This window comes from Macrotis lagotis, chromosome 7, assembly GCF_037893015.1.
Source record: "Macrotis lagotis isolate mMagLag1 chromosome 7, bilby.v1.9.chrom.fasta, whole genome shotgun sequence".
Taxonomy (NCBI): Eukaryota; Metazoa; Chordata; class Mammalia; order Peramelemorphia; family Peramelidae; genus Macrotis; species Macrotis lagotis.
Window position 1 is genome coordinate 29,062,931 of NC_133664.1, and position 14,504 is coordinate 29,077,434.

General features: G+C 36.4%; 1 long non-coding RNA gene across 1 annotated transcript in view; it reads right to left on the bottom strand.

The window, feature by feature from the left end:
• LOC141493642 (uncharacterized) overlaps nucleotides 1–13,893 on the bottom strand; it is a 348,850-nt gene extending 334,957 nt beyond the window's left edge. The window contains exon 1 of the long non-coding RNA XR_012470267.1: nucleotides 13,831–13,893. This is a non-coding gene — a long non-coding RNA (uncharacterized LOC141493642). The remainder of the gene's footprint in view (nucleotides 1–13,830) is intronic.
• Nucleotides 13,894–14,504: the final 611 nt, after the last annotated feature.

The window sequence follows — 14,504 nt, forward strand, 5'->3', positions numbered from 1 at the left end:
ATTTTAGTTATTTATTTACTGATTGGCAAATGAGGAAATGGAGACAGACATAGGTTAAGTGACTTCTCCAGGGTCACAGAACTATGAAATTCCCCAGACTGGATTTAGATTCAGGGTTTCCTACCTTTAGGTCCAGCCTTCTATCTATCCATTGTGTGGTAGAATTTCATTCAATCAGCTACCAGAATGAAATGAAAGGTTTGTCCAACATAGGAGTTTCTCAATCGTTTTCTCTTCCAGAGACCCCCAGTGGCTGTTTTGTGAAGTCTATGAACCCCTTCTCAGAAGAATATTTTCAAATACATATATTAAAATATATACCATTTCCAAGGGAACCAATTATATTGAAATAGTTATGAAAAAAATTTTTAACAGTCACACATGCAAGATTTAGAAGTCCTTCCCTTCAATGATTTCTATGGTACCATTAACCTCAAAACTTCTCCAAGTAGCTATTTCTCAAAGACAACCTTACATACCTGCCAATATTGAACAAGACTGGGTGATCTCCTTTCTACCTGAGGTTCTCTTAAAAAGAATGTATGAGGGCAGCTAGGTGGTGTAGTAGATAGAGCACTGGAGTCAGGAGGACCAGATTCAAATCCAGCCTCAGACATTCAATAATTGCCTAGTTGGGTGACCTTGGGCAAGCCACTTTACCTGTTGCCTTAAATAAATAAAATTTTAAAAGAATGTATTTTTTTAAATTTTGAAAGTATGTTGTATTTATATATTAATAATATATGAATATATTTAATATTTATTTAAATAAATATTACAAATATATATAATATATATATATATATTTTTAAATCTTTTTTAATGAATCACCCTGGGTTCCTTGGATGTGTTCAAGATCTAATAGAAACAGGGTGGCTAGGTGGTGCAGTGGATGGATCACCAGCCCTGGAGTCAGGAGTCCCTGAGTTCAAATCCAGCCTCAGACACTTAATAATTACCTAGCTGTATGGCCTTGGGCAAGCCACTTAACTCCACTGCATTGCAAAAACCTAAAAAAAGACCAAATAGGAAACATTTCTATTTTAAGAACAATAGATGGAGTTGTGTTGTTCAGTGGTTTTTTTCAGTTGTTACAACTCTTAGTGATCCCATTTGGGGATTTTCTTGTTGAAAATACCAGAGGTTTTCCATTTACTTATCCAGTTCATTTTACAGATGAGGAAACTAAGGCCAACAGGACCTATATTTTTGCACGATTTTCAAAGACCAGCTATTAAATTGACTAGACGATAGCAGCATCAGTGAAGGGGATTCCCATAAGGAAATCAGATTCCTGAAACACTCAAATTCTCAAGGAAAGTGATGTCCAGAATATGTATTGCTACATTTACTCATTTCAATGGATCTAGCCATAAGCTTATTGATTCAGAAATTCCCTTCAACAACATAGATGAGATCTCCTCCATGGCTGCCCATTCTACATGGCTTCTGCCTGTGGTCTGACAAAAGGTTGTCTTAACTGGTTTAAAAACAACAATTCTAGTGATGGTCTGAAAAGAGACGTGAGTGTTTAGCTCCTCTACCCTTTCCTATCACTTTGCTGCTACTGCTGTAGAAGTAGAAGAGAACCCCGCAGCTAGAGGGGCAGCATCTTAGAATGCTCCTTAGTTTCATGAATCACCAAGGCCAAACAAACAAACAAAAAACACAAAGAAGAAATCATCAGGAAGTGAGGCATCTCTCCCTATTTAGGGATACCCAGAGTCCTAAGGAAACAGGCTCACTTGATTACCAGATTCATAGTCCAAACTTTCCCAGAAAATATAAGTAAGTCAATCAACAAAACATTTTAAGCACTATCTACAAGCTAAGCACTGGTCTAAGAGAATAGCACCGTCAAATCAGACTTGAATTCCAGGTTTTCCATTTAATATCTTTGTGAAGGGTCAACCTCTAAGGACTCGCTTCTAAGGTCCCTTAGAGATATAAAGTTATGATGCTATGGCTCCTGTACTCAAGTTAAACTAATATAGCAATAATAAAATAATAATAATAATAATAATAATAATAATAATAGCTAGCATTTATATAGAACTTTAAGGGGGCACAGCTAGGTGGCACAGTAGTTAGAGCACTAGACTTGGAGTCAGGAGGATGGATGGGAGTTCAAATCTAGCCTTAGACACTTACTAGCTGTGTGACCTTGGGCAAGTCACTTAACCCTGACTGCCTTGCATCCAGGACCATCTCCATTTGTCCTGACTCATAGCTGGACCCAGATGGCTCTGAAGGAAAAAGTGAGGCTGGTGACTTAGCACACCCTCCCCCTTCACTCAAATCCAATTCATGTGCTTGTCATCCCTGAAGGCATGGTCTTCTTCAAGAATGAAGGATGGGGGGACAGCTAGGTGGCATAGTGGATACAGCACCAGCCTTGGAGTCAGGAGTACCTGGGTTCAAATCTGGTCTCAGATACTTGACAATTACCTAGATGTGTGACCATGGGCAAGTCACTTAATACCACTGCCTTGCAAAAATCAAAAAAAAAAAAAATGAAGGACAGGCCAATATGACCAGAAAGGACAATGATCAATGTTGGAAGGGATTTGGGAAATCTGGGACACTACTACATTGTTGGTGGAGCTGTAAACTCATCCAGCCTTTCTGGAGAGCAATTTGGAATTATGCCCAAAGGGCAACAAAAATGTACATACCCTTTGAACCAGAAATACCACTACATGGTCTATACTCTGAAGAGATTATGAAAAGGGGTAAATGTACAAAAATATTCATAGCAGCCCTGTTTGTGGTAGCGAAGAATTGGAAATTGAAGGGAGGTCCATCCATTAGGGAATGGCTGAACAAATGTGGTATATGTACATTATGGAACACTATTGTTTTATTAGAAACCAGGAGGGATGGGAATTCAGAGAAGCCTGAAAGGATTTGCATGAACTGATGCTGAGCGAGATGAGCAGAACCAGAAGAACACTGCACACCCTAACAGCAACATAGGTGGCATGATCAATCTTAATGGACTTGCTCATTCCATCAGTGTGGATATTATCTCCTGTTCAATTCACTTCAATGGACACCTTTTTACTGGAGGTGTCACTCAGTCCCATTCAACTTTCCTGGGGATTTGATATTTTAAGTGGATAAAAAAAGTTGAAGGTACTGAAAGTAGTTTGCTTATCTAAAACTTCAATTGAACAGCAGCCAATGGTTATTTTCCCTGCCCACCTCCATTCTCTAACAATGAAAGCATTTTAGGTTGCATTTGAACTCAGGGCTTTCTGACTCCAGGTGCCGGATACTATCCACTATGCCACTGACTATTTTTATAGACATCTCCAGTGGGGATTGGCTTAGGAGAATCTAAGAACTTTAGGAGGACTATTGAAAGAGGACCCCTTGCTTGCCAACACCAAGATAGACATGTGCAGATATGGCCAATGTCCTGAACTTGATGGTCAAGTACAGAATAAGAATGATTTAAAAAAAGAAAAAAGAAAAACACAAATTTTGCCCTTACAGAGTTTACTTTCTGCTAGAGTTTGGAAGAAAAAATATGTACATGAATAAGTGTCATAAAAGGGCTATTGAGGAAGGATATAAAACTGACAATTGTGTTGATCAAGGAAAGCATCATGGAGAAATGGTGCTTTAGCTGAGCCACAAAGTAGAACAAGGATCCCAAGAAGCAGATATGAGGAGTCCATTCCAGGGACATGGGCCAGGCTATGCAACAATTAGAGGCAGAAAACAGAATGCTGAGTTCAGGAAATAGCAACTTGGGCTGTTTAGGGGACTGGAGAGGACATGAAAGAGAGTGATATAAAAAAACTAGAAGGGGAGACTGGATTTAGAATGGAAAGGGCTTTTAGTACCAACCTGAGGGTTTCATTTTTTTTATGCTATAGGTAATAGGGAGCTACTGAAGATTTGGAGCATGACATTGTCAACTTTGTCTTTGTAAGATTATTTGGCAGCTATCTAGAAGATGGAATGGAGGAAATAGAGTTGGAATGAAGGGCACCAATTAGATTATTATAATATTCCAGACAAGCAGTGATGATGGTTTAAACTCTGGTATTATTAATGGGCAGAAATGGATAGCTGTGAAAATGTTGTGGAGTTAAAACTTGCAAGACAGGGCAAACAACTATATATGAGTCAGAGGTGAGGATTAAAAGGGAATCAAGAGATTTCTCTCTCAACACATTGAATTTAGATCAATGTATAGCACAGAAACAATGTAAAGATTAACAGACTACTTTCTGTGGGGGTGGGGGAGTCAAAAAGGAATCAAGGACAACCAGAGGTTGAAAACCAGAGAAAAGGTCAGTTTGAGGAAATCATTAGTATGGGGCAACATAATAAGTTTTGTTTTGGGTGTGTTTAGCTTGAGATGCCCATAGGGAATCCAGGACATGCCATCCAATGGATAATTGGTGATACTGGTCTGCAATGGGAGAAAAAAATCATTATTTAGAAATGCTACTTTAATTCCTGGTAATTCATGAGAATTTGGAAAGAATTGCAATGCTAGTGCTCTTAACCTGTGAACTTAAAAAATTCATCTTATTTCAATATAATTAGTTTCCTTTGTAATTCCAATTACTTTATTTTATGCATTTAAAAACATTATTCTCAGATTTTTTTTTTGGATGTAACTATGATGGTAGCATGAAGCTAGGAAGCTACTGGACCTTTTCTGGAATCAACTTTGAATAAAGCCTCTAAACAAATTCTAATATTATAGAATCCACCAAAAAAATAAATAAACAGCGAAACAACTTTCCAATGAGACATCTTGAAAGCCTATTACATGGGTAAAAGGGGAGTATATAGCTCATTGTAGGCAGGAGAGCTGGGAAGCCTACAACAGATTTTTAGCCTCAGCACAGCTAAGGTCTTGGCACAGCTCTGCCCAACAGTGATGGTCCCAACCCCAGCTGGGAGAGCACAGTTTCAAATCCTGGAAAGCTAGTATTGTTCCTAGTAGAGGCAGCAAAGCAGGAAATGCCAGAGAGGAAAACCACGGACTAGAATCTTGACCCTCAGCAAAAAAAGATGCTTGAGACTATACACCCTATACCACAGAAAAAGAATTCAACTGACAAAATGACTAAAAATTAAAAAAAAAGCAAAAAAAATGCTATTGATGATTATTCTGATAGGAGACATAAAACACCATTTCAGAAGAGGAAAGAAATGACAAAATATCTACATGTGAGCCCTTTAAGAGGTTGATGAACTGGTCTCAATTCCAAAAAAGACCTCTTGAAAGAGTTCAAAAGAGAATTTTAAAAAAACAAAGAAAAGAGAATGATCACTTAACCCCATGACCATCAAAAATACAAAAAATAAAAAAGAAATAAAAGAAATGAGTCATACAGGATAAATATGAAAAATCAATTGAAGAAAAGAAAATTATCTATCTAGAAAAGGAAACAAAAAATTAACTGAATAAAAGAAAACCTCAAAAACTAGTATTGGACACAAGGAAATGAATGACTATGTGAGACAACTAGATTGTATCAAACTAAACCCAAAAGGCTGAAAAAATAAGAAGGAAAAATAAAATACCTCTTAGGGAAAAACAACTGACCTGGAAAAGAGATCCAGGTATGATAATTTATGAATTATTGGTCTACCTGAAAGCCACCATCAGAAAAAGAGCCTGGATAATATAATGTGGCAAATTATCATGGAAGTCTGCTCTAATATACTAGAACAAGAAGAGAAAATCGTCCTTGAAAGAATTCACCAATCCACCCCCAGATAAAGATCCCTAAATAAAAACTCCAAGAATTTCAGAATTCTCAGTTAAAGGATAAAATATTGCAAGGCAAAAAAGAGGCATTTTAAATACCAGGAAAACAGTCAGGACAACACAGGACTTATCAGCTTCAGCATTAAAGAATCAGAGACCTGGAACACAACAAAAGACTTTAGATTACAACCAAGAATAACTACCCTACAAAATTCAGCATATTCTTTCAGAGAAAAAGGTGGATTTTCAAGAAAATAGAGGATCTTCAAACTGAACAGAAAATCTGATATTCAAATACAAGACTCAAGATGCATAAAAAGGTAAATAAAAAAAGAGTGGATGTTAGTTAACTCTTGAGAATTCTATTTCTCTTAGGACAATTGAAAACATATTTAGATAAAGAGTATGGGTATAAATTGACTGCTGTGATCAAATTTTTAGGTCTTGAGGGTTGGGTTCCTGTTGGGTTAGTAAAAGGAAGATTTCTTGTAAATGGGTATAGGTATATATTGAGTTTGAAAGGATTGTTCTTGCAGAGAGGGTATGAGTATAAATTGATTATGACAAAAGAATACTTGTGGTTCTTGATAACTGTAAAGTTCTATTAGGAATTATTCTGACAGAGGGTATGAGTATAAGACAGGAATGAGTATTACACCAGGGAAAAAGGCAATAATGGATTAATAATGCCACATGAGGAGGCACAAAGGACCTATTATAGTAAAGGGCAAGAAGGGAGGGTATGAGCACTGAGTAAATATTACTCTCAAGAGTTTTGACTCATAGAAGGAATAACATACATTCCCTGTTGGGTTTAGAAATTTAAATTACCCCACAGAGAAATAGGTGGGGGAAAGGGAAGGGGGAGATTGAGGGAGGCAGTAGTCAGAAGCAAAACACTAGTGAGGAGGGATAAGGAGAAAGAAAAGTACAGACCGGGAAGATGGAATGGAGGGAAATACAGAATTAATCATCTTGATTGTGAATGTGAATGGGATGAACTCTCCATAGAACAAAAGTGGATAATAGAGTGGATTAAAAAGTAAAATCCTACAATATGTTTTTTTTTTTTACAAGAAACACACTTCAGGGGCAGCTAGGTGGCACAGTGGATAAAGCACCGGCCCTGGAGTCAGGAGTACCTGAGTTCAAATCCAGCCTCAGACACTTAATTACCTAGCTGTATGGCCTTAGGCAAGCCGCTTAATCCCATTGCCTTGCAAAATCCTAAAAGCAAAACAAAAACAAACAAAAAAAAGAAACACACTTCAAACAGAGAGAGATACATATAGAGTAAAGGTAAAAGCATAGAAGAAAAGATATTATGCTTCAGCTAAAGTTAAAAAAATCAGTGTAGCAATTCTAATTTTGGACAAAACAAAAGCAAAAATAGGTCTAGTTAAAAGGGATAAGGAAGGTAGAAAGATATTGTAAAACTAAGGCTAACTAATAAATGTAGTATTTGTGAAATTTTGTGAAATACTCCTTATAATACCTATCATTTGAGAAATGGTTGAACAAGTTATGGCACATGAATGTTATGGAGTACTATTGTTCTCTAAGAAATCATGAGCAGCCTGACTTCAGAAAATTCTGAAAAGATTTGCACAAATTAATACTGAATGAAGTGAGCAAAACCAGGAGGATCTGAACATTTATCAGCAACATTGCGAGATGATCAACTTTGATGGAAGCAACTTTTCTCAACAATTCAGTGATCCAGGACAATACTGAGAGACCTGCTGAGTAAAATGCCATCCACATTCAAAGAAGAAATTACGAATTCTGAATGCAGAGTAAAGCATACTGTGTTCACTTTTTAAAACATTTATTTTTTTTCCTTCTCAGCACTTTTTTCTCTTTAGTTCAATTCTTCTTTCACGACATGACTAATATGGAAATATGTTTAAAAAAACCAATAATACATGTGCAACTTATATCAAATTGTCTGCTGCCCTGAGGAGGGAGATGGAAAGAGAGGGTGGTAGAAAAATGTGGAATTCAAAAGCTTACAAAAGGAGAAATGTTGACAGCTATCTCTGCATGTAACCTTTTCAAAAAGGAAAAAAATAAAAATATTCTTCCAAGGAGGGATCCATAAGTGTCATAAATCTGCCAAAAGGACCCTCAAGACACAAAAAGTTAAGAACTCCTGATCTAGAGACAATAGAAAGGAAAGAAAGATGGAAGAAGAGTTTAGAAAACCAGGCAAGAGCAAGGATTGATGAAGTGTGATTTTCTTTTAGGATTTAGGAATACCAAGTCAAAAATGAAATAGTCCCTGCCCTCAAGGAGCTTACATTCTAACAGGAAGACATCATATTCATATAGAAATATACACAAGGTAATTGGAGAAGGAGATATGAAGGAAGATGCACTAGAATCTGGGAATCAGAGTAGAGTGTAAGAGAAGACAAAATAAGAGAGCCCAGATCAGCCTTATTGATCACTAAAAGGGGACTTGTCTTCAGGATCTCTGATTCTCCTCAGAGAAATGTTCATTAAATGGAAGTCAAAGAGAACCCTATAGTATGGGGAAAGAACATGCTGAGACACTGTGTATCAAAAAAAGTGCCTTTCAAGGCAGAAACTCCAGGCACCTGCCATTGTCTTACATCAGCATTTTACAGGGAAAGTCATAACAAAATCCATGATGCTTCCAGTTAGAAACAACATCTGTGACTGCTTAGCACAATTGGGTATCCCCTGATACTAATAAGGCTTTGGTCACAGGTTTAGTCCATGCAAGGATCTGTGAATGTTCCACTGCCACCCCCCAAGTCAGCCAGCTGTTACACAAATGTGCACAGTTGAGTGACTGACTTTCAAGGTCCCCTATAATATTGCTTCTCTCCACATATCCAGTCTTATTTCCCATTGACCCTTAATTCTCTTGGTCTCAGATAGGTACATGGTATAGAGGCGGAAACACATGCTATAGAGGTAGAAACACAAAATCCAATTGTGAACAAGTCCAGTTTCCACAACTTATCACCTGGGTGACCTTGGGTAAGTCATTTGGAAACAACTACTGATGTGTGCTAATATTAAATGGAACATGGGACTTGAGGTCAGGAAGAACAGAGTTGCAATCCTGCCTAAATTCTTAATAATTGTGTGAGACTGGGAAACTGGCAAGCTGAAGGATTCAGCCTCAGTTTCCTCATTTGTAACTAGATGACAAAAGCATCTTTGTCACATGATTGATGTAAGATCAAATAAAATAACCTTTGTTAAAAAACACTTTGCAAACCTAAAAGCTCAATATGAATTTTTATCATCATTGCCATCACCATCATCGTTATTTCAGCCAAAATGCTCAGATTTTGCATCTGTCAAGGGAACAAAGTAAAGACATTAAAAGTAATAGAAATTTAGCAAAATAAAGAAGGAAAGCAAAGACAGTTTCCAGAATGTTGCAACTGGGCTGAGCAACAGCAGCCAGCAGGGGGATAAACAGCGTTAAGAAGTAATAGAATAAAAAGAGAAATTAAGGACAGTTGCAAGGTTATTGTGACTGGCTAGATTTCTCAAGGAAATTGCTAGAGTTCCTTAAGAAAGCAGCAAAACATAGGACTGTTTAAGGACATTTCAACTGATAACACCAAGTCCCTTCTACTTGTCATCTATGATCCCATGATTTTCACTCTTCCACTAAAACGCCAAATTTATCCCTATCTCTTCACCTTATTAGTATTACTGCTAGCGTTAATAATAAAAACAAATGTATGTGATGCTTTAAGATGTATCAAATACTCTCCACCATTGTTTCTCTCTCCCTTTTCCCTCTTCTATTTAGTAAAAAGGGTTGGCAGAAGCAATCTCTTAGACTGCCCTTGAGACATATGGGTCTAGGTCTTTCATTTCTTTCACATGCCCACAGCAGCTAATAATCACTCGAGAAATCGTTGTTTGTTGAGTGAGTGGGAGAGGATGAATTTTAACAAAAGCGTGCCCCACCCCAGCTTCCTCCAATAGATCAGAGAGCTTATTGTTATACTCTGATATTACAGATGACCACCCTTTCAATCCTAATCACTCTTAGCATCCCTGTCATCCCATAAAATCTCCCCACATTTCTTAGCATTTAGAGATAGGAATGTAAGATATGGGCTGTCCTTGAGGTACCCTTCACTCTTACTACAATTCATGGTGTCCTTTATGCCATTACAATCAATCAACAAACTACTGAATTTCTGCAAAATTCTTTTTTTATTGTGTAATGTGTTGAAACCTCTCCATACCTATCCAGCCCCTATCCTTTGCTCTTTCAATCACCTGCAACCTTAGGGCCTCAGAGATTTTGGCAAAGTCATGGTTCTCAGCCAGACAGCAAGATTATATATCGATATGAATGGTAGAGTATTTTACAGTTGGCCAAGCAGTGCTGAACATAGAAACTTAACTTGTATCGATAGAAGTGTCCTTTATAACTCTGTGAATGTTCTCTTCAGTCATAAATTCGTTGATTTTATTGAAGCATTTTTAAAATTCCTTCCTATTATTTTTACTGCAATATTAAACTTTCTTTTAAAATCATAACTCCTTCAATCAAATAATGAGCAAGTCATCATGGAGAAACTCTAAAGCCTGAGATTGACCTCATTGGTGTCAATTGCCACCATATCAATTCTTCAAGTAAAGTCTTCATGTGCCAATGCGATTTTTCAGGGTAAAAATGAAAAATTCACTTTGTCTAATGGAAATATGTCTCAATGCATATATGCTCCATTTCTTTTAAGTTCACTAAGTTCATGTAATATGCAGGAAAAAAAATCCTTTTTTTGATTTATTTTTGTGGGGTTTTGGAGATTGGGTATCCCTTTCTCATTCAGACTGAAGTTTCGTTGGTTTCCAAAAGGGCTGATCCTATAACTGATCAGCATAGGAGTTTTGATCTGCTCTGGTTCCAACATGATTTTTGACTCTTCCCTCCCTAAGCAGTCTGGTAGTCTTCCATTTATGAGAGATCATCATATTGGATCAAGACAACACAAACACCCAATTATCTTTAGACCTATCACAGTTCAGAACTCACAGGTTCAATCAATTCAGCTTCAGTCATTTTAGTAGAAGGGACTTCAGCATAGTACATCTGCAACTGTGGTAAAAAGTCTGCCAGTCTTATTTCCTAAATGGCAAATGGTCAGAGAATACGAATACAATTTTTAGAGGAAGAAATTCAAGTGCTCAATAGACTCTAAAAGAATGTTCTAAAGAACTAACAATGAGAGAAAATGAATTAAAACAACTCTAAGGTTCCATCTCACAAACATCAGCTTGGTCAAGTTGACAAAAAAAAGCAAAGGAACAAATGCTGCAAAAGGCAGAAAACAGTTATATCATTGTACTTTTGGTAGAGCTATAAACTGATCCAGCCATTCTAGATAGCCAATGGAACTATGCTCCCATACCTCTTAAACGGTGATTAATTTTTTTATGTAGATGCATCATAGATTTATAGCCTTAAAGAAATCAAAGAAACAGTGAAATGAGAAATATATACAAAAATATTTAAAATAGTACTTTTGTGGTGACAAAGAAGTCAAATTTCTGATATATTCTACCTATAAGAAAACTGTTATACTATAAGAAATAATGAAATAGATGATTTCAGAGAAGCCTGGGGAAATTTATATGAATTGATGCAAAGTGAAGTGAATAGAACCAAGAAAACAATTCATATGTTTATAATATTATTGGAAAAACATCACACCTCTACAAAAAGGGAAAACATCAAGTTGTACAAAAATATACAAATACAGAGAGTTTAGGTACATATGAATTGTTTCTCCATGATGAGTTGCTCATCATGTGATTGAAGGATATATAATTTTAAAAGAAATGCTAATGACTTATCCAAGGTTAAGAATTCATCCAGACCTTTTCATGATATGACAGTTTACAGTCAGGAAAAAAAAACAAGCATCAAGTATGGAAGAGGCAACAGAGATTGGGGAATCCAATCCCATCATGTTTATTTTTTCCTTTACTCAGGGAATTCTCCTGAAATAATCCCAGAACCTCACAATTGAGGAGGGATTCAAAAGCTTCAGAAGCCAACCCAGACCTGAAGAGGTAAGTAATACAGGAATAATCATCATTATAATTGATATTTGTACATTATAATTTTCAAAATATTTTATTGTATAATAGAATAATACATATTATGTGGCATATATAATTTATTTCACAGCATTATTTTATTTTATTATACATCATTTATGGTATATTATATATATATATATATATATATATATTATTGTGTATGAAGTAATCACAAAAAAAATCTGTGAGAAGAACCACAGGTAAAATCATCCCCATTTTATACATGGCAAAATTGAAACACAGAGCTGAGAAGTGGTTTAAACAAGATCAAAAAGGCAGCATTGGGATTGGAAATCAGAAATTCTCTGACTCCAAAATCAAGGCACTTTCAACTATACACTGCTATCTCATCATATAATCTGTAATTGATGCAGTTTATTCATATTACCATCCCCCCACAACCTTGATTCAGAATTTGGCATATTTTAGATTACCTCTGGTAATTTCAAAAGCTCTCTGATGATGATGGCTCATTTTAGGAGTATGTGCAACAATTTAGATTGTTTCAATGCAAAGTAAAGCAGCTCTGAGGCACCATATCACACCTATCAGATTGGCCACTATGACCAGAAAGGACAATGATCCATGTTGGAAGGGATGTGGGAAAACTGGGACACTAATACATTGTTGGTGGAGCTGGGAACTCATCCAATTTTTCTGGAGAACAATCTGGAATTGTGCCCAAAGGGCAATAAAAATGTGCATACCCTTTGATCCAGCAATACCACTACTGGGTCTATACCCTGAAATAATCATGAAAAAGGGTTAAACATCACTTGTACAAAAATATTCATAGCAGCCCTGTTTGTGATAACAAAGAACTGGAAATCGAGTGAATGTCCATCAATTGGGGAATGGCTTAACAAACTGTGGTATATGTATGTTGCGAAATACTATTGCTCATTAGAAACCAGGTGGGATGGGAATTCAGGGAAGCCTGAAAAGACTTGCATGAACTGATGTAGATTGAGATGAGCAGAACCAGAAAAACATTGTACACCCTAATAGCTGTATACCCTAACAGATGATCAACCTTAATGGACTTGCCCATTCCATCATTGCAATGATGGGGCAATTTTAGAGTACCTGCAATGGAGGGGACAATTTTAGAGTACCTGTGATGGAGAATACCACCTATATCCAGAGAAAGAACTGGAGTTCAAACAAAGACCAAAGTCTGTTACCTTCAATTTTTTTAATAAAAGTGTCTTATGTACAACATGATTTTTCTATCTCTACTATTTTTTTCTTAAGGATATGATTTCTCTCTCAACACATTCAATTTTGACCAATGTATAGCATGGAAACAATGCAAAGATTATCAGACTGCCTTCTGTGGGGGTGGGGGAGGGAAGGGAGAGTGGGGGAAAAATTGTAAAACTCAAAACCTTACAAAAATGATAGGTAGAAACTACTATTGGAAATAATTAGAAAACTGATAAAATATTTTAAAAAGTTCTTTCATGTCTCTCTAGTGCATTCAAAGTTGAATGAGATATTCCTATCAAGTCAAGAAAATGCAGTTTTGAGTATAGTGAATGAACACATGCATGTATAAATAAATCAAATAAAATGATTTAGCTAGCTTAGAAATATACAATATATTTGTAATTATATAGTGAAAAATATTCAACAATTAAAATAGCATTATACCTATGTTGGGATAACAATGGACAAGTCTTTCTCTCATAGAGAGATCCAGAAAGATGCTTCCTTAAACCATACATACATTCCCCATCTCGCCAGTTTCTTCCTCTCTCCAAAATGAAACAACCTCCCTTCTACCAAACTTACACATTTGCTTTGTCTTAAGAAATACTTCAGGACGACACGTTTGAATTTACTTACTTGACCACTTCCAGATGATGTGCTGATTCACAAATGGGAAGGTAGGAGTGAGGTGGTGAGAATAATTCAAAGTAAGATCACCACACAGATTTTGGGTGAACAAGGGAACTAAAAGAAACTCGCTCTGAACTTACCTCTGGTCTGCAGATCCTGAAGGCCGATCATGAGATGAGAAGTATGGGATATTGCCCTTTTGTGGGCCTGATCAGCAACCTATAAAAAGGAAATTAGAAAAACTGGTTAATGATGACATTAATCGAATCTGAGATGGTCAGATTTGGAAGGAACTTCAATGGCTACCAACCCTGATCTGTATCTGAATGGGACGTCCTTTTACAACTTCCTTGACCTCCTCCTTGAAGATCTCAAGTAAGATAGAATATGCTATGTCCTTTAATTTTGTGCACTATTATTAAAAAATAATAGAAACAATCAAGAGATTGATTATAGGAGACTTCTATCTCTGTCTAAACATCCCAAGGTTTGATTTTGTTTCACTTGTTTTCAATGTGACTTTGTTCATCCTTCCAGAAAGAAAGGGAATCCACAAAGCTCTCTTACTGTTCCAATAATCAGCTTGTTATGCTATTTAAAAGCTTCTGGAAAATGAATCATTTTATTAATAATGACAGCATGTTGCTAATAAAAGAAACCAGTGGCACTCTCAAATTCCCAAGACATGGTGGGGGGTTCAAAACTTATATGCCCTTTGAAAAGTGAGTGTTCCTAAGGTGGCAATCAACTCTAAATGCTTAATAATTAATAAAAAATGAATATTACAATGAGATGTGGGCTCATTCTAATGAGG